Source organism: Synchiropus splendidus, chromosome 8, assembly GCF_027744825.2.
Source record: "Synchiropus splendidus isolate RoL2022-P1 chromosome 8, RoL_Sspl_1.0, whole genome shotgun sequence".
Lineage (NCBI taxonomy): Eukaryota > Metazoa > Chordata > Actinopteri > Syngnathiformes > Callionymidae > Synchiropus > Synchiropus splendidus.
The window spans coordinates 18,770,100-18,797,067 of NC_071341.1; the positions used below are offsets into that span (position 1 = coordinate 18,770,100).

At 41.9% G+C, this 26,968-nt stretch overlaps 1 protein-coding gene across 14 annotated transcripts in view; it reads left to right on the forward strand.

Moving 5' to 3' along the window:
• Positions 1-26,968, forward strand: part of LOC128763662 (muscleblind-like protein 1) — a 73,420-nt gene that overhangs the window by 19,977 nt on the left and 26,475 nt on the right. The window lies entirely within an intron of this gene.

Here is a 26,968-nt window from a genome sequence, read left to right on the forward strand (position 1 = left end):
CTTATGTTGGAGGAAAAAAGTTTTCAGTAGGCAGATGGCAGGATTGCTGAATATTAATTTCACAATGTGATGGTTCATTTATTTTTTTGTTCTGTTTTGAACACATTTTCTGTCATTTCTGTTGACTTTGACATCAGCCAGGTTGAAAACTGACATATTAAAACTATCATGAAGTTTGTTTTGTCAGTAAAAAAAGCATAGTTTCCATAAAGTCTCAATAATGCAGCCAAACCTATTGAAACACAAAATATTTTAAAGAAAAGTCATGTCCTGTTAATATCTGAGATTGTGTTATTTTTAAGGGTGTCCACTTTTTTTTCTTCTAGTGAGGCTTTGCGATTGTTCTCCACTTCTGAGAACAACGGTTACAGTCAGTAACCTCCTGTGCAGCTCGCTGGTGTTGCACGGTTCTGACATCCGTCACTTTTGCAGATATAATTTTGTGATCTTTGTAGGCCGACTGTTCACGTCCACTGGCTTCAGCAACTGTGCCCCGCCATATTTACCTAGCCAAAATGCATGTCCACCCGTTCATACATCACCATTTACAGGTCTATTTTGAATGATTGTTTTTCTCACTGTGGAAATATACAGTACTGTTGGTCTAAAAATCGAATGTTTTTGGAGAGAGTGACTTTGCCTTGAGCACATGAGTGATGTTGTTGTCATGCAAGTGAAACAGAAGTAGAATAGTTAGTTAAGCATTTGGACGTGGGACCCAGAGTTGTTGCCAGAGAGTGTTATTTTGAGTTCATGCAGCATAGTAGGCTTCTCAAAGACGGCCCTGCAATTTGCCTTCTATTTTCGTCTTGGCAAATTGAGCCAACACACTCTGTCTCCATTTCTCGATCAACAGATGGATGGAAGAATATTAGAAAATACATAAATAAAGAGGGACATGTACTTCAGCGTGGCTTTGCTTACACAAGCATAAATGTCTTTTCATTGACACCTAATGTTCCTTGTCTGTCGTCTCCACCGCATCCTGCATTTGGTGGCTAGAAACCATGTACAGTTGCCACATTCACTTATGGCTGAAGAACAAAAGAAGCTCCAGAGTGCTTGCTCTCATAATTCACTGGAAGAGGAGTTCACCTCATCCCTTTTTTCTGCATTTCGGTTGAGTTGTGACTGAACACCGTTATGGTGGGAATTCTTTGGCTAATGCCTCTCTGCAGGACTTGCAGAAAGTTGGTGTCTCTGTCTACATTATGCAACCAACATTACTGTTCTAGTTTGTTACTCTGAAGTTGGATAAAAATAAAACAAACAGTTTGAAAGACAATTCATGCATGATGTCGAGAAAACACAAGAAAAACTGGGCCTTTATCTTTGCATATTCTTGTTAATGTTCTCGAACAGCGTTCTGAAACGTGTGATATTAATAAAGTTTACTAATCTGGGTCAAGCAGTTTCGCTGGCCGATAGGACAGAGCAACAAACCCGAGTTCCCACAGCAAGCATATGGTTGACTGCATGCCGTGAATTATCACCTGTGATAACATTTTTTGTTGCTGCTTGTCCGAGACCTTTATACATAAGCAAAAGCACTTGCAACGGTGTCGCCAAAAACAGATTCCTAAATATCACGTTCTTCCTTGAGTCTGTTCACTCATGAAAAACGAGATGAGTCAGACCTGGGCAAAGTGCAGCGCGGGGGCCCTATGTGGCCCGATGCCTGTATTTTTGTGGCCCTTTTGACATCAGACTAAAACTGAAATATTGTAATTTTTCTCTTTTTTTCTCTTTTAGTCACCAACACCACCACTCCCAAAGTAAATATATTAATATAAATATATATTCTTTTCATTGGCCATTATTGTGTGGTTTTGTTGTTCCTCAAAATACATTGAAGGAATATTGAAAATATATTATATGAAATAAATTGGTCCATAGTTATGTTGATTTATATTTAAATTAAATACCTATAAAATGAAATATTTCATTATGTTTCATGGCATATTTACACTTCTTAATATCTTTACTCACATCTTTTTCGGTTGATTTTGTCCTTGTTACTTAAGTATATATTTTGCCGTCATGTTTTGTAGTCATCTATGTCTTTCTTTTGTTTCTAATGTGGTCCTTTAGGAAATGGAGTTGCCCACCTGTGTTCTCAATGAATCCACAGAAATTCTGTCAATGTCATTAAACATCTTGGTCTTTAGAACAGCAACACTCATGATAGGTACCAGTTTACCATGGGGAAGGAATATGTTTGCTCCAACCATTTCCAAACATGTTTCTACCTTCACTTCTGATAACGCGTCTCATTGTTTGGATGCTCTGCTTTGGCTTGATGACTGAGGAATCCAGACTTGTTTGTGCCGTAGACTTGTTCTCCAATTTGTCTCCTCTGAGATCGGCAAGCGTCATTTAATGTCACTGGAGACCGGCGCTGGAAGCCGCTCAAACAGCGTCCTTACAAAAGCTTTTTGCCTGCTGAGGTGTCGTTCTTGTTTAGCCGTGTTATTGTAACGTTCCTCGACGGATATTAAAATCTCGGCACAGGTAAAGAAGTGCCTGCTGTGGGAGCGTTTCTTGGCTCACATGAGCAGCAGACACAACCAAAGAGGGCAAAGCAGGCTGAGCTGAGAATGTTGGAGGAGGCGTAGCACGGTACTCAGATCCCTTCCCTGCTCTCTGTGCCAGGGCATTCCACAGTCAACCTCCCTCCCCTGCCTCCATGACAGCATGATATATCTGTTTTATCTTTAGATGAATTCATAACCCACAGGCGTGGTGAGGAGAGGCAAGGGGATCAGGAAGAGGAGGCATGGAGATTCAAAACCAGAGAAAAGAAAGTGACGTCTTGGACTTCTTCTCCTCATCTTACTCACCTGTCTCTTCTTAATCCTCCTTGTTGTTTTGAAGCCACTTTACTTGTGCATTAGTTGCGCATATTTAACTTAAACATTTCTTTTAAAATTCATTTCACTGACAAAGTTGGATGTGGCTTTAGAAAAGAGAGGACCGCAGGCAGCAGTTGCAGGGTGGCAGCGGAAGACGGCGGAAGTGTGGGCGAACTAACTCCATTAGAATACAGCAGACAGAAGAGATGGACTACTTGAGTTAATGGAAGAAAATCATGTGTCCTGTCAGGCGCATTTTAATCATCCGCTTGAAAATGATGGAGGATGGGCGTAATACAGGAGTGTCACCGTTCATTCTGCGGGTATTGTTCGGCAATGAAAAGACAGATTGATTTGCTGGTGTTCAGGCCGACCACTGTCCTCAAGTTGTCGCTGGTCTGTTCATCTTTTCGACACGGGTTCTTTAACAAACAATGTAGTTTTCGTTTTTATTGTCGTCTTGTTTAGGTGCGTGATCCGACCTTTGTAAACAACACATTCTCACACCAAAGCCGTCTCAGATTGACCCCCGGTGTGGTGGACATTGGCTTCAAATGTTGACACCGAAGTGGCTTGTTGATGCATCAGACTTTTCAAATGTATCATATTCTTCCTTTCCGAGGCCTTTCACATTGTCGAAAAGGAGTTGACGCAACTGAAAAGGCTGACTTCTGCGTTCCCAGAATGTGTCGTTGGAAACGTATATCCATCACCCATTGATGATCACTGCATTTGTCTGTCTGCAAAATAACTCAAAAAGGTTGGGACAGATTGAAGGGAAAATTTTGGGACATGTTGAAAAAGGGTCAAGGACCAGGTCAGTGAATTTTGGTGGTGATCCAAATAGCCATCTGTTTCCTATAGACTCCCAACACAGCTGCTGCCATTTTACCCACGCTACTGCTAACAAGTTCAGGAATGCTACTGCTAGCCGCCCAAAGATATTCAAAAGTCTAGCAGCGCTATCTAGTCAAATCCATAACATACATGTAGTTAATAAAGCTTTGTAGCTGATGTTCTAGACATTATTCAACTAACAATATGTACATGTTTGCAGCAGTAAACAGTTATTAGTAATGATTTATTCTCATGCTAAAGTAATTAGCTTCCATGCTATCACTGTATCCTACACTTAAGTTCACTTACATGACTCGCCGAATCAAAATGGACGGCAAAAAGGACGCCTGTCTGGGGAAAAAAAAGCCCAAAAAAGAAAGAAAATTATAAGAACAATACTGTTTTTCACCTCCTTTTCAGCCCTCAGATCAAGTTGATGAAAGAATTGTCGTATGGATGTTTGATGTGAAATAATATAGCAGTACATATGTGTGAATTAGAAGGTGGTTTATCTGTAACAATGACAAGCACTTAATGCTCAAAACTTTATAAAAGCAATTTGTAACATTTTTACCTGAGGACTGAAGATGCACGCTTCTTGTAAGCTGCTTGTTCATATAGCAACTTAGGAATATTAGATACCTTTTATAGAACACTTGCAGGTATCAAAGCAAACAAACAACAACCCAAAAGGCTGTTTAACCACCCTCTGTTGACGTCTCTTCTAATACTTTCTGGGTTGTTATTGTGTAAATCCGATGCCACATTAGCGTCGTCTGAGGAGCCGTGTGGCCGGCACCATGAAATCAATTTCACCGAGATGAATCCACTTCACACGACAAGGCTATTGAATTAGACTTGAACAGGTGGTGTTTGAAAGGGTGTTTTTTTTTAATAAGGAGACAATGGCGGAGGGCAAAAGTGAGGTTGTTTCAGCAGAACAGCACGGGCGGATGAAGCGAAGGAGAACGACTAAGACGAAGTCTACAGCGAGAGCCAAAATCCTTTGAAAGGTATCCAGTTGTTTAATAGTCCTTGGCGAAACATTAAAGATGGTAGAGACAGCAGTGAATAACAAGACGATTTTTCTGCAGCAGGAAGTGCGTGCGCTGGCTGCAGTAACAAAGACATCAGTGTACAACAAAGTGCTCGATTAAAAAAGAAAGTATGAAGGAAATTGGCAAGCGGATGTGCGATAGATAAAGGCACTGAATCGAAGGACTTCGCAAATGTTTCACACCTTGAACGCTAATGATTCGGGATTAAAGGATCAGTTTTGAAAGGCTTTATGACACATCATCATTTTGGTGCCGTTGCTGAGTTACGATGAAACGCTATCGCACCTGGAGAGATGGGGTTTTTTAGGGATGAAAAATATGTCTAAGTGGAGCTACTTTACGTTCATGTCTACAGAGAGGAGCCAGGGAAGTTTGAATACATTGAGAACGACAGTGAAAGAGTAGCTCTGCGGTGATGTCACTAATCGGTGCGCATGTGTTGATGAGGGGGACGCATCACCAACCCATGTGTCTATGGTGCTCCAGCGCAGATTCTGGTAGAAATCGCTGTTGCAATAAATCAAAACTTCCAATCCAAACGCAGCCATTTGAATCCGACCCAATTCAAACTTTCACAATCCAGCAAACAAAGCAATTCAGTGACAAGGAGAGGGATGGTTCTCGGAGCAGCACCTTGTCAATCCTGCTCACCGCGATTCTCACCCCGCAGAATTGAGCAACTTCACAGCCTGTGGAGCATTTTACAGAATTAATTGAGGTGAGGAAAATTGTTTTGCTTCAAATTGTGTGATAAAGAGGAACAAAAAATAGGCGGTGGAAAAGCATTTATATTCTAGTTGAAATGAATGTGTGATCGTATTGACTATCTGATCGACAATGGAATTGTGTTTCTGTGCCAAACAAAAGAGGGAAATGCAACATCACGTGAAGCAGTTTCACGATGAGAATATACATTAAAATGTGAATTTCACACAGTTAATTACTGAGAAAAAAAAATAAATTGGTGCAAATCACAGATGAGTCACATGAATATACATATGACGCAGTTCACCACTTCCTGGTGCCACATTACACAATGTGATTTCATAACCAAAACATCCAATATGAGGGAGACAAAATAAGTGCTTGTGAGTGGAAATTAAAATAAATAAATAAATCAGCGTAAAAAATATGTTAATAATATCAACTTAAATTTGGTACCCGATATGTTATTGTTATATGAATAGCTCATTTTAAAACTTACATTTAAAAATGTACAAAACATGTCATTTTTTTCCTCAATGTTTAGTCCAAAAGACATATTAATGCCTTGGTCAAAGGTCAGCAAGTACCTGTCAAAAAATACAAATAAATACGTTACATGAAATATGAAAACAAAAAGCCTTATTTCGAGCGAGAAGATCAAACTTCTTGAAACACTGATGTTTTAACCACGTAGCCCTCACGCGTGGGAAAGTTTGGGAAACTCAGAATCCGAGGATGTGCTTGGATATTCTCCCTTTCGCCGACATCCACCACGCTTTCCGCTCAGAAAGCTTGTTTCACAAAGCATCAATCTTGCCAAAGCCCTCAACCGTTGCCCACTCCTGCAACGTTGTCAAAGACTGGGACTTACTCATGCACCATGAGACACAGTGGTTATCTTGCTGCAGGCAGCTGTGGACATTTTAGAGCCTCGTCCGCCTCTCATCCGTGTATCCGCGCTCACACGGCGACCAGCCAGACTGTGTAAATCCACAGAGGGGAGTGTGGCTAACGCCGCTGAGTGATATCACCTGTCATTTAAATCCAGTGAAACTCCGACTCCGGCAGAGGGAGAATCACAAAGAGGTGACAGACCCCACACTTACGACCCAGAGGATTTATTATGTTTCGCTTTGTTCTCACAGGCAATATTCTCACTGCGGTTGTTTCATCCCCAAAACAAAATGGCCACATTGTTCACTCTGGAGCGGTGCTTTTCTCAAATTGCTCATCTGGTGGACAGTGATTTTAGTGTGTGGCAACTTTCTATTCATCACGTCAATTTTACTCTTCACTTGATTTTTTTTTTACTCCAAACCTTTTCTGAAGCGACAAACCTGTCATTGTTGATGATTCGAGTCAAAGCACGTGGGAGTTTTCCGTACGGCTGTGTCACGTTCCAAGTTCAAATTGTTGAGTTCATGTGACACAGACACTTTAAGAAACACAATATCTATTTACATAAATGACTACTTGTTGAACTAGGAATAATCATTCACGTGGCAACGTGAAATTCTCAGAAAAAAAATAGTTGTTAATTCAAGGAAAATATTTTCCTAAAACATAAATATTCACAAAAAAAACATTTTAAACATCTACCTGAACACCTATGTAATAAAACGTTTTAAAATAAAAAGGTTTTTTCTCCAAATCTAAAAGCTATTTCAAAATTCATTTGAGATCCAGTAGCCTGACCTTTACCGTAGTTTATTGCATTTCGTTCATGGTCCGTTTATGTTGTTGCTCCTGTTAAAGTCTCACTGGGGGAAGTCATTTTCACGCTGACTCAATTGCAGACTGGAATTTTAAGTTTATGTGTAGCCCATAAAACCTTTACGAGACGACCTTGGTACAGGCGCTATCTCGGTATTTAAACATTTATAGGAGAATGCAAACAAACCGTTGCAGTACAGTACAACAGCGTACAGTAAGAGTGAGGCTGTCCGAGCAACATGCTTGTCAACGTTCCAATGTTATTTTGTCTATTGATGTAAATGAATTTAATCTTGAATTTAAAACTTTAAAGGACCTATTTATAGTTATTTTTCTGAATTGAGCTAAATAAAAAGGCAGTATTATCATTTTTTTGCCTCAATATCTATGCAAAGTTACAAAGTAAGTTAAAATATAGCTTAGAATGTATATCAATTAAAGTTGTTATAAATGGGTCAAGTCACAATGCAGAGATCATCGGCTGAAATAATTTTGCTGCAGACGTAAGCCAGTGTAATGAAAGGTTTAAATGCAAGTTCATTAAAATGGGGGTAAAACTTTGGTATCTTATGAGGAACAGGACCCTGACAATGGACATTACTGTGATTTAATACACACTTATTTAGCAATGGCAGTTTGAAAATGCTAAAAAATAGTTTCTCTTCAGCCTGCAGTTTAAATAGTTTGAGCCTATTGGGCCCTTTTTATTTATTTACTGACACTGAACCAGATTATTCATAATAGCAGTAATAACACTGTACACATTGTACATTGTACCCGTCATTTAGACAGTGTGATAGTGTTGTCATGAAATACTAGTAATATCAGTTCAACTCTTGTTATAGTCAGTCGCTGGTGGAATTACATTAAACCAAACACAATTCTACATCTTAAACAATCCGCTCAACAATCTGAAGAGCCATTTCAGCTCTTCAGATGTGCATGGAAGCGTGCTTTAGTAGTACTAGAGTGTACTTTGAAAGATTCAGCTTCCATATGTGCAGAGCACATGCTCCATACAGCGTGGAGTCCAATGAAACTCCAGTAAAAGGCAGTTATCAGTATGACTCGCGGGCATGAAAGGGGAGCTGGAGACTGCACTTAGTTCTGATTGTTTAACCGCTCACACACCCCCTCTTGAAGCTGAGCACACACACGTGCATATTTGCACAGTTTAAGTTGAGCACACGCTGCAAATGAGGCACGAGAGTGTGTGTTTACTCACCTTCGGTTGGTGAGAGTGTGGGACACATTTTAATTAAAAATTACTCTGAAGAATTATGACTTTTCTTTTTTTTTTTTAATAGGCCAGAGGCAGCAAAATAATAAAAGTTGAAATTAAATGATTTGAACGGGTTTGCGCACACACTCCTACACAAACACACACATGCAATTCATATACTGTAGCCAGAGATGAACGTTTAATGAAACGCACACTGAGGGCAGTACATATATATAGTGTGCTGTATGTGTCAGTATTTCTGTGTATTAGATGGTGTCTTTAAAATGGCTGGAGAGAAGTATATCACAGCAGCTGGATGTGTGCTGAGCTGAGAGCCCTTTAGGAAGCAGGTAACGGTGGTGTGTGTGTGAGAGTGTGTCTTGGTTCTCAGAGGGATGTGACACAGCGGATAAGAACTCTTTGAAAGAGAAACGTACTCCAGCGGTGTTAATCTGCTCCGTATCTGTATTCCACTGTCATGCTCTTCACTCTCATCCTCTTCTCTCATTACCTCTGTTAATCCGTCTCTACTCAACCCCAACATCCTCCCCTTCTCTCCCTCTTCTCCAAAGAGGATCCCAGACACTTTCATTTCCATTTCAAGCCTTGTGGTTTTTATCATTTTTCCCCCCCTTCTCATCATAAGTCTCTCACTTGTCGGCCTGTAGAGAACTATTAGGTAATAATTGTGGCTGATGGGCACCACTCGTCTTCCAGCGACGTTCTGCGAGGACGAGTGAGTCACACGTTTGCTCAAATTTATTTAAAAGCGGTGCTTTGACTGGAGATTTTGAGAGAAACTCTAATCGAAATAGTATTTTGAAGCTGATTGTGATAAAGAGCCTCTCAAATTGTTGTTTTGTTTGCGAGTGAGGGGAATCAATTTCCTGTCTTTATCGTGTCTTCTCTTGTCAATTCCCTGTCCTCATAAGAGGTGGTTCATAACTGAAAAACAGCCACACTGGTGTCAGTAAGTTGTTCTGTGTGGAGCTTCTGCATGAGTTGGGAACCAGAGGAGGCGAAGTGGACGGTTCAGTTTAGAGTTTTGCAAGATTCTTTTTCTGTCAGCATCTCTCATGGAGGGTTGCATGAGCAAGAGAGACTCCTACCACCTCAGCCTATCTTGATCATTCCACCCTTTCCTCATCACCTCCTTATTCACCACCACCACAGAGTCTGGCCTCTCTCTCTATCACCACGCTAATGGCTACTTTCAAAAAAGTCCTTAACTTGGAGGTGTCGTCTGACTCCCAGAATTGCATAGAGTACATAAACATAGCTCAATGTTATTCTTTCATGTATTGACTTCAAATATAGATCCAAGAAAACTCTTCTACTGCTGGTCTTTGTTACATCAGAGCAACAAAGACTGCTATGAATACTTTGTCTCCAGTCCTTTTGCAATGAATCCTTAAAAAATATAAAAATAAAAAGCCTGTGTCAGGGCTGCTGAAATGTTTTTTTTTTTTTTTTACAATTTTATTTCTATTTCCGACTTCAAATTGTGTTCAAAGAAAGGTATCCCAAAACACAACCTCAGCTGCTCTACTGACTGGCTGCACCAACTCATTATGACCACTGCAGAAGCCATGAGCACCGGACTGATGCAGACAGAGCAGTTCTCACCCTCTTGAGAAACTTATCTTGTGATCCTGACCTCTGCAGTAGATGGGATGCCAATGGGTGATCACAGTGTCCTGGAACTGACAATGTTAGCTGGGCTACTGAAGCTATTGGTGCCGTGAGATGATGGAGTCGTCATCCAAATATGAGTGAGAGGAAGAGGAGAGTCCAGTCACCCAAATTGGGTATCAGTAGATGTATCGCATTTTCCCGACTATAAGCCACTACTTTTTTCTCTCTCTGAACCTTGTGGTTTGTGTAATTATGCAGCTAATATATGGGTTTTTACAGGCTAAAGAGCCAAAATATCGAGTCTCCTCACATCAAACTGATGTCATCATAGGCATTTATTGACCCTAAAGCGCTCAAAATGCGTTGTTTTCGTCCCGTGTTGTCGCGGGTCCACCCACAGAGCCGACCTTCTGGAGGACCGGAGACGAGAAGCAGCAGCTGAGACCGGCTGTGGTGTCGGAACTTTGGACACATGGCCGAATACAGTGCATTTTGAGTACTTTAAGGTCAATAAAAGATGTCAGGAGTTGATGATGCAAGTTTAGAACACTGCCTAGTTTGTTTCATGAGTCAGTTTCAGTGCTGCAACCTGTTTTCAAAACTAGTTTAGAAGTGATCCTCATGAATTTTTAAGCCCCACTGACCTTTCTACGGAGCATATAGCACCACTGCATCCGTGGCTTATAGACCGCTGCGGCTTATGCATGAACAAGATCTGTTTTCCTTCTTCAATTTACTGGGTGTGGCTAATATTCTGTTGTACTCTATAGCCCGGAATTTATGGCATTCATAAGATGAATTGTCCACTGTACAATAGCATCACATTTTAAGGCTAATATATTCTACGTAGTGGAAACCCCTGTGATACTTCCACTGAAAACAACAGTGACTTTGACATGACAACAAAGTTTGCGGGACGCTACTGGTCAGTAGCTGCGGTGTCTCCTCTAAATGTCTCTGTGCCCTCAGAGAGGCGACCACTTCTACATCCATCTGTGGATGCGCTGCCTCAGCATGGACAACACATGCACATTCACATCCATCTCTTAACCTGCTGCCTCAGCATGGAGACACGACACAACGTTGGAGCCAGAAATACATACAAGGGCATTTAGGAAGCGGCCACTGCCACCAATGCTTTGTCACCCTTCATTTACTCCCTTTCCACGCATTATTAGCCGAACATAAAAATTCTGCCCCAGCCTACCGAAGTGACTCATCTGTTTGTGTCAGACAGTGCTGAAGGATTCTGGTTGTTTTAGCAGTCCAGAGGTAAAAGCGAATCCCTGCATGCTGAGTTGTAATGTCCCACCGCTATTGCAGCTCCTGCTGTTCCTGCTGTTGTGAAGCGAATAGCTAATCAGTTATGGCCCAATATATCCCTGTTAGCCTGTCATGCTCCCCCACTGAATTATCCATCTTTCTGTCTCTCTGCTGATACTTGGGCAACCTGGACCGAGTCCGTCGGGAGCAGGGCTAAACATCTGAATCCAAGGCGCTTCATGCACTTATGAAGTTAAAACTCTGCCACTCTGTGAGTCACCTGTCTGTCGATGTGAAATAATTGTTTTAAGCATTGTTGCACACTTTGCCGTCTGTTTAAGCAGCATCGACTCTCTCTCACACACACTCTCTGTGCTGTTAAATGACCTGGTTCTTGCGGAGATGGTCTGTTAGTGGATTAACTGGCCGTCAAATGGGGTAAACGTGCCGATCACGTGGCTCGCCATTGAGTTCCATGGAAGCCATGAATGAAAATGATGAGGGGAATGTAACACAATACGCTTTCCTTCTTCCATTTTTTTATTCATGCTTTTCTAAGAACTGGCTCTCATTAAATCATCAAGGACGTCAACTTATTCTTTTGACTGGTTCAGCCGCAGGGAATTTGAGCCAGTCGACTGGTGACATCATCAACACAGGCTAAAACAATCGCCTTGCGAATCCCTCGGCAGATATGTGTGTGTCATCCCAGTAGCAGTGGAATGATAGAAAAGAAATGTGTCCTAAAATAGAACCTTGTGCCTGTGGATGCTGAGAAGATCTGCCTTCACCTCCTGCAAACAGGAGATCGCCAGACTCTGTGTGCACAACACAGAAAATATTTCAAACTTTGCAATGACACTACTTTTTTTATAAAACTGAGACTAACAACGGATGTTGTTAGAACTGTTATGCTTACTAGTGTGATGGGTTACCATGGCAACATTTAACTTTATTCAACACGGTTGCTTATTCGTTTGGGTGATATGGTTTGCTGTTAAGATAATTTAATGTTAAGTGAAAGATTATTGGTAAAGACGCAATTTTACTTTGAGCTGATCTCCTGTCATTTGAATGTCACGTCACGATAACGCAAAGTTACGCTTGACAATACAGTGCGGGCGAGATGGAAAAAAGCTTTTCATCCTGATTCGTCCAGAGATTCCAAACTGTCAGTCAACAGGCGAACACAGTAAACATTGTTTTATTGTGCATACGTTTGATTGAAAATGTGTCATGAACTGTCATCTGCCATCGTTTTCACCACGTCTCTATGACGTCCCACCTGTGAAGAATAGAACTGACTGAAGACATCAGTTGAAATTGAGGTGAATTTAAACAAATAAATCAATCCTGTGTTGAAAAAAGGGAATGGGATAGTACCATGTAAAGCATCCAGCGCCACTTAATGTGTTTTCCGCGTCCGCACTATCTTCTCTCCGCCTTCTACTCCAGACTGAAGAACCCTGCTCACAGCAGCCGCAGCAGTGCCAGTTGTTAGCTAGCGCTACCATAGCATGGCTACCGGCTAGCAAGTGTTACAAGTGATTGTAAACATGGGAAGACCAAAGAGAACGAGATGCTCTATCGGAACTTGAAAATATTTTTTTCACCTGTGAGGCTGAAAAATAAGATTTCCGCTAACAGTGTTACGCTGAAGTTGCTTTTCTTCATTTGTGCCTTATTCATATTACACTGTTTTCCTATTGTCTCAGCGACATTTTTTCGAGTACAATATTTGTCAAAAAAGTAAAGCAACATAAATAAACTGTGTCTTTATTGTGGTATTTGCCAAAAAACGTTTTGTTTTGCTGTTGATTTTAAGAGCTCGTGGAATTGATATAGTTGAATATAAATATATTTAAGTGTAGTTCCTGTGGCAGAAAAATCAATACAAGGTCTCCAAACTCGACTGTCAAAGAGATATAAGATGAAATAGAGAACATGTGTGTGGGCAGCAATGCTAACACTCTGTATTAAAAATAGAGCTGCTGGTGTAGAAGGGGAGCTCATGGGACACTGTGGTCGTGTTCAGTGACAATTGTCTTGTTTAATTTTACACCAAATGGTGCTTCATAAAGGCAAACATGGCTTTCAATATCCAAAAAATATATATTTTAGTTACCTTGATGTTGAGCAAAAAACGCTGCAGAGCCTTGTTTGCTTAGCACCTCAACATGTCCAAAGGCAGCAGAGGCAAAACTCACTCCGTAATGAGGAGATCCAACATGGCTTTTGTTGTCAATTTGACGCCACACCTGGCCATGTTGAAGCGTCTCAGAGGAAGCAGAGAATGTGACCGGGAAGGAGAAGAGGGAATCAAGCAGACAGGAGTCAAAGACATATGCAGCTGCCAAGCCACCGACAAGGAGAAACTGGCAAATAATTCGGAGTGAATGAATGTTCCGCAGCTTCTGCTCTCATCCCCAACACTTGTCGGCCGTCTCACGTGAATGTGCTGCATCACTCTTTAGAGGGCGGTTACAAACAGGCTGTAAATATTCAGAGATAACATATTTACATGAGATATTCTCTGTAGTTTAACCAAGCTTTTTGTACTGCTGAATCTCAAGGCTGAGGGTAGCGTCTCTTTGCTTTACCTGTAATCACTGTGGCTGTGAACAAATCACATTTGTGTTTCGCTTAAGTGCGATGTTGAACTTTTAAATCTAGGTCACTTTAATCAGTTGCTTGTTGACAAAATAAAAATAATACCTCCTGTTTTACACTGAGAAAACATCTTGCTTTTTATAATGAAATGATAGAACAAAAGGAAATCCATTGTTTAAAGATCATTTTGATGAGGACTTTACATGTGTTACTGAAGTAAGTTCAAGTGCTGCACTCGGGTCGTAACAAGCAGGGTTACATAAAACGCACCGCTAAAATGCTTTGATCATCAGTTCTGCTGAGCTCCACTATCACCGCTGGAATCCCTCTACTCGTCCTCTCGCACCGTTTCTTTCGATTCCAATGCACTACCCGACTAATCGGGTTTTTCAGCCGCATCATTAACTGTATTTATCATAAGTTATTATTTTAATATACTGCTTTGATTTGGCTCTACATCAAGCGGTGCCACATAGCCGAAACTCATCTCTATTTAAAGTGTTATTGGAGTTCCTAAACGCCTTTAGAAACCCAGTCAGAGCATTGAGACGTGGTGATGTTTAGAAATAAATGTGTTTCCTTATGGTATAGTAATCCATCGTCTATCCAGGGACACCAATGGAGGCACAGAAGCCCCGACTCTCTTCTTCCCGATCCTCAGTCAGATCTCATCCTCGCCAGGGGCGCGACCTCTGAGGAGCTTTTTAACTAGCTGACCTGCCTCACAGTCCTCTGACTCTGCCTCCTCAGTGGAGAGCAGTCAGTGTAGGAGGTCCTCAAAGTATTTCTCCTGCTTGCCAACAATGTCCATCACCACTGCAAAGTCTCTTACCTGCCCTTGTTTCCCCTCCCTGGATCCATCGTGTGGTGGGCTAGAATCTCTCTGAGGCCAACTAAAACTTCTTTTCCATGGTCTCGCCCAACCCTTCCCGCATCTGAATGGTTGCCTCACAGCTGCACACCATGATTCCACTTGTTACCCGGCAGCTGCTTCCGGAGTCCAACAAGCCAGAAGCCAGAGGTGAAGAGCAACAGAACGCCTATCAACTGTATCTAAATACAGTGTTGAGTGTCAGTACTTCACGTAAATAATTTATTTGGTTGGCAGTTGCCTATATTTCTCTCAACAAATACGACCATAATCTGTAATAATTGACTTTTTTGAGGGGAAAGGGCATTGTTATTTCGCAGGTATGGAAGCAGTTCATGACGATTTTATTCGCTTTTATCCTGAAACACAGATCAAACTTGCTCACTCACAGCCCAACTGAATCATAGCAAATAAATCTAATCATAATTGTCCATAACAGTGTTTATTTTGCCTTAAATTTCGCTCTCATTATGGCGAAACACAATATTATAGCGATGGTAGTTTTTACACGCCACGTCTGTAATACGAAGAGGCGTGTAACTGATATATCGTCCTCTGATGTTACTGTCGAGGTGAAATGAAGATGTCTCATATTTCTCATCTGGTTATTCATAATCACAGAATGCACTTCAATTTATGATGCTCCAAAATGTATCAGAATATTCTTGTATATTAGCCGCTTCAGTTGCGTGACGTTATTTAGTTCGAACTGCGACTGGCTATACTTCACTACACTTTTAAACTGGACAAAACCACCATGCGCACTTCTGTTGCGTCTACTCAAATAACATTTCGCAGTACTTCCTGCCCTTGATGGGGAGCTCACGCTCGCCGTCTCAGCAGCTGAGGCCAGGAAACGCAACGCATCCAGACTCCAGCGATAAGAAAGCTTGAGCGTCTTTTCCGAACTTTAAAGTCAAGAACCCATCCGAATGGATTATGAAGCAACAACATTTCCTATGTTTGCTAAAACCACCTGACTTCAGCGGGGGACTGTCTGTCATCACGTTGTTGTTAGACATTTTCCCCCGGAAGGAATGAAGACATTCATAAATTCACTCATTGTTTCCATCACTCACTCCTTTAATTAGAAAATAATCAGAGTTGGATGAGAGGTTCATTAAATCTGGTCCGTAAGAGCCATCAGCCGCAAACACAGGAGTGCAGTATTCATCACGCCTATGAGAGGAACACAGAACCCCCCTCTTGTTTGTCCCTGCTCGGATATGTCTCACTGGCTGGGAGGACAACATAAACAGACGCTGAGAAATGAACAAATCACCAAGTTAAGGAACAACATTTTTAATGAACAAAGGGGGCTGGGAGTGTTTGTTTGATGAATAGTAATTCACAGAAACGTTTATCATTGACCCGAAGGCTGCTTCCATATTTTCATTATCTTCAGATGGAATCTTAGTAATATTACACCTGTCATGTGGCTACATCTGCGATTGCGTCAGGATGACATTAGACAACTCTGCGGAGACAGGCAGACAGCCGGGCGGCGTCAACAAGCAGATTATGGAGCAAAAGTGACTGTGGAGCGCTGGAACAGAGGAAAGAGTGATGGATGACTGCGCAGACTTTAATGGTGTAACATGGACAAGTGACAGACGGATGAAGACGGGGAAAATGTGGAGGGAAAAAGTAATAACACCAGTCAGTGCCAGAGTGGCAGTTCATGTTCCACGTCTGCTGGGCGCACGTGAGGGTGAGGAATGTCTGTAATATCGCTTTAACGTGCAAAGCTTCTTTTGTGATTCTTCAAAAAGGCTTTAACCGGATTACGTGGCTATCAGAGTTAGCCATCAGAGGAACACACAACAGCTGAGGCTTGTTGTGTCTGCCGACAGGATGCTGTCGGTCACCGGCCCGCACTGGATTTACAGTCGCAACGACAGTGAAAATTCAATTTGAATGTCAAAACAAATATCGTTGAGTAATTTGCTCAATATTGTTTTTATAATTTTGCCACTTTTTGATTGGATTTTCTGCAGGAATTATGGCCGCAGAGCGACGTGATTAGAAACAAGTGTCCCAGCAAGTCATTCTTCAGTTCCCCTTCTCCTCGCTAAAGTGGTACAAGCTGACTTTGATCAATGTGAATCGATGTGGATGAGTGTGCAGCCGGAAGGCGCGACGTGGCGAGGGAGGGGTGATGGCCTTCTGCTCTGACGCGCAGCGTGTGTGTGTGTGGGAGGGAATTAAGACACACCATGACACGGTCTTCTCGGTGATGTATCACACTAACAAAATATATCCTTAACCTATAAATGTCTGTCTCCGTCCATCTCTTTCACTGTTTTCCTGCCTCTCTGTTACTCTTTTCAACATGTCTCTGGATGAGATGAGTTTATCTTCTTGCCACTTTATTTTTTAAATATGTTTATAACTGATTTGTCTTCCTGCATCTGCGATCTGGGGCTGGCACTGCAAGTCAGCGGCAGTATCTCAAGCATCCTGATTCTCCACATCCATGAACCTCATCCCTGCTGCCTCCATTCTTGGTCCAACATTGACTTTCCACCAAACCATCTGCCCGTGGCTTTGGTCTCCAAACTTCCCCAAACAAGCTGTGGCCCTCCGATCTACTCATTTGTTCTTTTCAGTCATTCTCAATGTAAACCTGAGCATCTTAACTTACCTTTCTTTCCTCTCATTCCACCCTGCCCTGCACTCTCCTCTTCACCTCCATTGATCTTTCATCTCCGCGGCTTTTTCCTGCCTCTTTTACCTGGAAAGTGGACGTCTCTGTCCTGTAACGAAGACAATGGCAGCCTTCCCCGTCACATCTTTGAGTGAGGATGTGTTGACATTACTAATGCTGTGTCCCAGTGACCTAAGAAACCAGAAGTTGAAGCAGAAGCAACATGCAAGTCGAGTTTAGGCATCATAGTCGGAAAGTTGTTCCCACACTTCCGGATTTTAACTACTTCTTCTCAGTCCTTTTGCAAATACAAAACCCGCGGGGTGAAGAGGAAACACCAATTTGCAGAATGTGTTTTTTCGTTTGGTGTATTTCATTGATTCAAAACTTCAACTTTATGTTTACATATAGGGAGGCCATCTTGGATTGCATACTTGGGGTGGTGAAGGCTATTCAATTGGGAAATCCTACATTGGGTGACATCACTGGGTCGTAGATGGGAATTTCCCTGCTCTAAACACAAACTGAATGGACCATTACTCTACTTGAAGTTGTGAGTAGCACTATTCTAATGAAGTATGTCTCACACTTCCACAAAACTTGTGGCCAAAAAGACGTTGTCATCACTGACCAGATATGTCTTATGTTAGCTCTACTATCAGAGAAGGACAAGCAGCTCATATTGGATTTAAAAATGTAAAAAAAAATGTGATCGAAACAGAATTTAGTGCAGTAGAATGATCACCAGGTATGTTCAAGAGAACATGCTGTCGCTGTGATGTGGTGGAATTAATAGGAGAAACTGAAAGTGAAATGGAAGGGGTAAAGGAACGGATGACTAAATTTACGTGGTGGTTCCATGAGGATTTATGAAGCTGTATTCACTTGCATGGGCCACTGCTCTCCAAGGTCATCTTTATAAACACTGTGAAACACAGCATCTAGATTAGATTGCTATAGTTTCGACACCTCTGTAAATGTTGCTAAGCTAACATTACAGCCTAGGTTCAATACGTAGTTTGGATGCTTCTTTTTTTGCCATAAAATAACACAATTCTTGAGTAATGGAAGTTGTTTGTTGATTTGATTGCGTGCTGAATTCTATTTTTTAAATTAATATTTTATTTTTTTCAAATTATGAATTCTGCAATTGTAAAAGTAAAACTAACTTCGGACAAATTTCTCTCTCTTTTTTTTTTCACTGATGCCATTGTTGCCTGGTAAATAGTGAGTTTTATTGTGGATTTATTCAAAGTTATTAAGTTGCTAACTCAATGACATTTTGAGAGAAGTGCAAATGAATTACTTTTCAGAAGTAACGTTCCGTACACTTCTATGAATACATACAATGATCTTCAGTAGGTCTGAGACCGCACATCTCCAAATCGTTTTTTTCCCCTGCTTAAATGAAGAGCTGCTCCCCCGCAGCATTACTCCTCATACTACTTAATCATAGCAGTGACAACTTTAATCAAATGCTCCGAGGAGAACGAATTTATCTTCTATTTCTCAATCGTTTTTCTGTTCATTAAGCCCCCTGTCAGAGGATTTTCCACATCTGTAGTTGTAGGATTACTTATTTTATTAGAGTTAATTCTTTTACGATGGATAGTCTTGAAACTGTTGGAAGAGCAGCAGCTACAAAGAAAGGAGGGCTGGTCTTTCTCCCATGTGTGTCTGTGTTGGGTATCATGGCTTTATGCTGTAATGAATGCTAATCCTCTCTTATCTGCTTTAACCTCGAGGCAATGACACTAACTGCTGATGCCAGTGATGTGACACACAATGTTGGTGTGTACCAGAGAGAGGTTTCTAGTCTTTGCTTCGCGTGCTGGTGTTGTGATTCCTCTGTCACGTCGCTGTTAGCTCATCAGATGAGGAATAGAAAAGAACATTCCAGCAGTCTGACTTCAGTGCGTCTGATCTCGACTCTGTGGGGGCAAACAACAGCCTGCCTTGGATTGTAGAAAGAGAAGACATTAACATTTCTCTGCCTGTTGTTGTTGGTGTCTCGTAAGCTTTACAAGCTGCAAGAAAATAAATGTCTTTTTTTTTGGTTTTCACCTTGAGGCCACTTTCTGTTGTTGCTAAAGATCACAGAACTACTCGGAGGCAGCTAACGCTCATTGTCAGTCTTGTCTTTATTTGCAAGGACATGTGCACCATTTCATACTTCAGTTATTTTATTGGACAGATCAATATCTGCCAAAAATTCTTAGGTATTAAAAGAACGTTAAACTAAAACTGGAGGTCCGATGCTAGTTAACGCAGCAGATTGAGCCATCTGGTTTCCAGCTAGCAGAAGTTGAGTTCCACTTTAGGCAAATAGACTTGGATTCCCTCTCTACTGAAGTGACCTCAAGCTATTATGGAGGAATCCTAACAACCTTGCCATTGTCTCCAAAGAGGTTCACTCCAGGAGGCATCTTGATCATCGCCATTCTCTTTCAATATAGAGGAGCGCTTCTTCTACTCCGAGTCTGTGTTGGATGTTTGTAGTTTAAGTGCTAAATCTTCTTTCTTTTTTTCTTTCCACAGTCTCTGCAAACATACTCTTCCCATTGAACCTGTTGCAAATATGTGGCTGTTAAATATGACTTTCATGTGTAAAAACGGACCAATACTTCAAAGTGTACAGCAACAAATTAAGCTATTCTAATAATTCAATGGCTAAAAGTTTCATTTTAGTTTCTCAGAAATTCTCTGGTGGAATCCGATTTGGCGACGGCTAACACTGCGTGACAGTGAGTAATGAGTAAATGAAACTGGAAACGGAGGATTCGATGGTCATTTGCCAAGCATATGTCTACTTTCTTCTTCTATACTTCCTGGTCTGACAACATACTCATCGTGATTGGCTGGCATTTCCATGCATTTTCTTTTTATTATTTGCCATTATTATCGTCTTCTCAGTCGACACCTACGACCATCACCGATACATTTATTAATGTACAGCGAAAAATGCTCCTCAAAGAACGAGCTTTTCACCTTTCCGGACTCTCAGACCAAGAAGTAGCACAGTGCACATTTGTTTATTGGATGTGTCTACCCTTTATTTATAGAACTAAAGTGAACATTTTTCGGGCACTTTTCTGTCTCCATTGTTGCTTTTACGGACCAAAAAAAAAAGGAGTTCAGGTCAGCTAATGCAAAGTGCTTTCATCAACCACAGCGGCTAATGATTTGGCTCCATCGTTGGGAGCCTGTGCAAACCCACCGAAAGCATGTTTGGATGTTCTGAGGCTAACCAGAGCGCCGAGGGTGATGCCATTGGGTTTGACTAATTGAGCACTGGAGTTAAAAGCTTCGATGGGATGTTCCTTCTTTGATGAGGTACATGTCCAGTGTTTTCTGAGAATCCGCTGGTTGTTTTTCCTGCATGACAGTCGATGTTTTGTCGGCACACGGATCGTTTCCTTGTCTCAGAGATGGTTATCCCTCTGCTCTAAATGAGGTTTAGATGTCATTAACTAACCGTGTTCTAATGTACCAGCAGTGCTCCGGATATGATCAGTCACTGCACAGAAAGGCTTCAGGTCACTGATACATTTATTGCATCTGAAGTCAAAAGTTGTGCTGCAAATTGCTCTTTGTAGCTTACCCTCCTTTAACTTTGAGTTCCCAAGTCGGCTGGCTAATCTGACTCCCCCGTCCTCACTTTAGAGTTTGTGTATTCTTGTCACAGACCCCATCCAGATGGTGCAGACTTGATTGATGGCTGTCTTTTGGAGCGGCATGAAGAGGTGCTGCCGATGGGAGGGAATTAATAATGCACAGGGGCTTTGGACAGTGGCTGTCCAGACTTCAGTGGTACAGTTGTCATGTCGGTCACGGTGTTCGCTGAGAAGCTGCGGCAGACCGAGGTGACTCCACAAACAGCTGGCCAAGTCAACGCCGTGATCAAAGGTGGTGCGTTTCCAGTAAAAACAGGTTTTGATTGAATCAGTGTCCATATTCACTGTTAAGAAGTCGCTCGCACCGGCTGCTTTGATTAATATTAATAGGTTGCTTTCTCATTCTCAATCTGGTTTTCTGCTTTTCTTCTCCTCACTCCGGTCTTCAGGAGCTTGTTGCCCAATAGTGTTCTGTACGTAGCTCTGTTCCTGGGGATTCTATGTAGAAGTATATGCCCCCTCAGTTCTAGTTAGCTGTCTGGTATTTTTATGTTTGTTGTTATGTTATTGATGCGATGTTATGTTGTATTATGAATTGCAAAAATAAGCTTCAATGTGATGCAAACATGTGATTTGTGCAGATGAAAAATTGTTTAAAGTGAACTTTTGGTTTAACAAGACACTAATAACTGAGTAATACACTGCTAAGTCACTTGAATCAAACTTCGGCAGGTTATTCCATAGCAGAAAAACATGATGGGACAATAATCCAAAAGGTGATGTCGGTGGTTGCTCTCATTAAATATAATCTGTATCATTGTATTCCGTTTCCTGTGTCCTTCAGTCTGAAGGAAAACTCTTCATGAATCTTTGCAAATGAAGAATGTGAGTCAAGGCTAAATTCGTGTGGGACCCACAACCTATTTTGGCTGTTTATTTAACAGTGATGATGGTTGATAATGAAACACCAAAAGTTACCAGAGGAAAGTTGACGTGGGTCTGTCATTCTCCGTCTTCCCATATATGACGTAACAGAACTACGGCTCAACAGTTTAAGTTAAAGGTGAAACTCATGTTTCGCTTGATCATGCAAATAAGGTCTTTTCTTGGTGACAGGAGTTTGGACACTTCATCTTGGGGATAGTGAACAAATTTCCAAATTTGAACGCCTGCTTTATGCTAATTTCCTTCCTGCGCTTGAGAAATAGCCTTATTATTTACTCCGAGTGGTTAAACCATGTGACAAGATAAATATGTTTTGGGAAGCATCTCTAAGCCTCTGTGACATCCCTCGGAGGGACCGAAAGAAAAAAAATAAAATCTCAGAGTGTGCGCGTCTCTGTCTAGACAACGCGGTACATGTGTGTCTAGAATTTGAAATACGGCTGAGAGATGTCTGGTGTAATGGGGCCAAAGTGATTTATAAGTGCGGAATGCTCTGTTCCCCAGCGAGTGCACACGCACACATGCACAAGGACACATGCATGTTGGACCACCGCAGCTGGGTCATGCTTATACCTCATTGCCTATTAAGACAGTTTTAAGATAAGAGAAAGATACAAGGATACTGGCATAAGTGGGTATATGGATTTGTAGTTCCAAATTTTGAAGGTGTTTTTTCATGAGGTGTCTAGTTATTATGGTATGTATTAGGCCTGCACAATTTTTTTAGCTAAGAATTGATATCACCATTCTCTGCCATGATTTTTTTCCCTCATGAAATACGAAGTTCATTGCACACATAAACCATGACAAAAACAAAGCTGCAGCACCAAACGTATGACGTTTGAGGTGGTGATAAAGATTTGTGGTGTTACCTTGCTGCGACAAGTGAAAAACACGTCGTCTCTGGTTTGAATCCAAAATACAGTCACACCACCGAATGCGAGCCTTTTTTTCGGAACAAGTTCCTTTTGAGACCGTTTGGTGGGCTGATTTTCGTAACTAGTTCCCAGTTTGTGTTCCATATTTCTTCAGTTTCCAGCCTGTCTCAGAGCCTATCCAATCACTACCGCGTTCACGTCACGAATGAAACACACATGAACTCATGAGCATCGTGGGAGCTCAGAAAGCAGCAGTTTGCAGCGCTGCTTTGGAGCATAAAAGTCACAAAGGAAAGTAGCATTTGTGATGCAGTTGGTTTGTAAACTAAATGCAAATGTATGAATTGAAAATTAAATCGGACACAAGGGTGAATCAAACTCGCAATTTTTTATCGCGCAGGGCTAGTATGTATGTATATTTAAATTTGAATCAACAGTTAAAGGGACGTGTTTAAGGGCTTCACTTGGTTGTTTTCACATGTGTGGAAAAGCAAAATGTTCAGCAGGAATGATGAATGCGCAGCTGAGAACTGGGACACGACAGCCACTAGGGGTGTACTGGACCTGGATTTGCCATCACAGAGACCCGCAAAGTCAAAGCAAAGATCATTGGTCTGATCTGGTCAATTTAACGCAAAGACTTTCCTTTAAAACCTCAGGAACACAGTTGCTTCATCAAACCAATCTTCAGATCACAGCTAGGCCCGAAACAGCGCAAGGGGCTTTTCACACTGCGGACTCTGTCTTGAGACAAAGTGCATTCGGCTCAGAAGTCTTGCATGTGACCTCAAGTGACCCGGGTTTTGCCCGCGGACTTGATCCTGCCTGGAGAGCTGCACCTCACCGCGTGGGAGGGTGAGCGTCTCGCCTCAGGTGACACGGCGCGACATGCAGGAAACTACGTATACAGTAAAAAGATTTCTGATCTCGACTGACGTCAACTTTCAAAAACAACTTTGCATCGCCAGCTGAGAAGAACTAAATGGACATCGCCTGAGGTGCAGAGGTGCGAGGCTGACCCGCGGGGGACGAATGGGACCCAACCTATCTTACTCAGACTTGGCTCTGGCAAACAATGGCACCCCTGCTGCGCATCTGCCAGAGAAATCCGGGACAAAACTCACCTCTCCGCAAGAACTGAAGTCCGGGACCTGAGCCCGTTCTGTTTGTGTTCACAGCTTGAAAACCTCAAATCTTCACCTATACATTTAGCTCCATTTTTCATCAGGAAACCTCCTAAATCTCCATAAAGGGCCTTCTCATTAAGTGCTTCATTAAGTTTGTTTCTCACCGGGTGAGTTTTGAAATGAGATTCACAGTGGAAGTGAGAGGTCCTTCTTTGGCGTTGTGCTATCCAGACATAACCAGGATAAACTCTAATTTTCTGAGCTACGGTCTTCACAACATTATGGCCTGAAGGAGAAGAACAGAGAAAGAAGTGGACTCTCATGGCCGACACTATGCTGCATAAAAGCATCCAAAGCTCTGCCACCGCTCTGCTGCTGCTGCAGGTCCACATTAGAAGGAGATTATGAGTACGGTTTTAATGTAAGGATACTTGAAGTGATGAGAGAAATTACACATCTCCTCATCTGGGGACTATCATTGAATCTCAGGGGTGGATCTGTCTGCAACAGCTGTCAAACTGGGATGTCTGAACGGTCGTGTTAAAAACCATCGGCGCAGCATTCTGGAATGAGATGAGTAAAGAATTAACATTGCAACAGGTAAGTGGCAAAGAGTGAGAGAGTCGGAACAAACTTGGGTGACATCACTGACTAAAGCCGCGGGAGCACTGTTGGAGGGCGCGCAGACTTGCTGTTAACCTATTCTGACACTGTTTATATAGCAGGGAAACGATGAGGGAGGAAAGCTGGAGGGAAGCCAGATTATTACAGCCACAGGTGCAGGTTCAGGCAAGTCAAGTGGAAGCAGAATATTGATACAAATTGATGACGTATTGATGCGCTGAGCTGCAGGGTTTCAATAAAGAGTAAGACTTCATTATATTTCCATCTTAATTAATCTTCCTGTTTATGTCGGAGAAGCCTCACCGGAATGATATATGTGGCAAGAGAGATTGATAACAAAGAGGAGTCGTCCTCGGCTGTGATGGATGACGCCAACACAAGCTGACATTACCTAAAAACCATCGTTCAAAATCAAGACGTCGGTATATACGTCTCTGTTCCATTAACATTTTCTTGGTCCTGATTTGTGTCAAGCTTTTTGACCCCTCTCATCTCATCTTGCCATTATTTGTCCTTTCTTTGGCTTCTTAAAGGTTGAATTCAAATGAATGCCATTTTATTCTTAGTTACCTTTTGGCGTAGCTTCGCAAGCCTGCATTTGGATCAAGACCTTCCCTTGTTTGAACTGTGGGGTTGCACTTTCACTCTCCACTCGTGTGCGCCTTGCATCATCTCTGTATGTGTGAGTGAAATTTGTTTGTTCTCCTTGGGCTTCTTTCCTCCGGCGCTCTGGTTTCCTCCTACAGTGCAAAAAAAACCATACACAGAGGCTGTGTCTTTAAGTTATTTGCTGGTGTGCGATTGAATATGCGCCCTGCAGCTGGCTGGTAACCTATTCAAGGTGCCTCCTGCCTTTTGCCCTAAGTGGCTGGGACAGGCTCCAGCTCCCCCATTTGGCAATAGGAAGAAGATAAATAAATGAGATGCACGATGAATATAAAATTGGAGCAAAGCATTTATGATTTATTAAAAATAGGTCCATTATATTTTTCTAAATCCTGGCAAACTGCCACAACTTAATGGCAATAATGTAAGGATATTTTTGCTAGACTTGTTGAGTAAACAGGTCATAATGTGTGTGCAAGTCACTAACCCCTGAAGTTAGTTTCCAGGTCTGGTTCAGCTCAGAAACAAGAGATGATTTGGTGAGTTGTTAACTGTGTTTGGCAGCAGCTCCAGTCTCAAACTTAACCTTGTATTTCAGTCATTTTCATAAATCAGTGAGTCAAGGTCGCAAAGACGCTTCAATGTTTTAATTACAATTTGGCACAAATTATTTCTCCAACAGTTTATTGTGTGCGATTACTTCACCAAACAGAGGCCAAAGATCCATTCAGATTTTCAGCTGGCTGTGTGTCGCCATCACTTCAGATTCAGAAAATCAGGTGTCAGTTTCTGCTTGTCAACACTGCGTGGCTCTGGTCCTGAAAGCCAGTAACCAGTACCGTAGATTACCGTTGTTGAGAAAGATCTCTCTGGAAATCCTCCATAAGTTGAGAAGGGCAGAAAGAAAGTTTTGGATACTACCGTAATGGGCCATGTTGAGCATTTTAAATTGGATTTTGTGGTTGTCTTGTCGATGGTTCACTCTGAACAGGAGGGTACCTTGAATGTTGAAGCTATCCCAGGTGGAGTCCAAGTGTCTTTCCCCTGGGTTCCGACGAAAGCATAATTTGAAGTCCAGCGGCGGCAGAGACGCTCCAATTTAAAACTCTCACTGTGTAATTGGGTGCCAGGCGCGACTCTATTACGGGAGTAGGGCACTTCTGGTGCAACCAACCATTTGGCTTTGGTTCTTGTCTGCATTTACAGAAGGAAGAAGTGTAAGACCAACAGATAGATAAATAAAGACATATAATAAAGACTACAAGTACTACCATCCAGATTCCAATTGCCTGCACGAAAAATGGTAAAAAAAAAGATTTCGATTCACCCTTGTCGGATTTAATTTTCAGTTCACTTTGATTCGCATTTAATTTACAAACTGACTGGATTTGCATTGCTCTTGCTACTTTCCTGACTTTTACGCCCCCAAGCGACACTGTAAGCTACTACTTTCTGAGTTCCCACGACGCTCATGACTTTACCTTCAGCCAATGACAAAGCGCCTTGTAGTCACGTGTTTCACTCGTGACGTGAATGTGGTAATGATTCGATAGCTTGACAACAGGATTGAAATTGAAGAAATATGGATGGCAAACCGGGAACTAGTTACGAGAATCTGCCCAACAAGCAGTCCCAAATGGAACTTGTTCCAAAAATAGGCTCACATTCAGTTGTGTGACTGTATTTTGGATTCATGTAAAGCGCCAGCACTTGACCGCGCACAGAGTTTTCTGGGCTCATGAAAGTGAGACCACTGGTTCC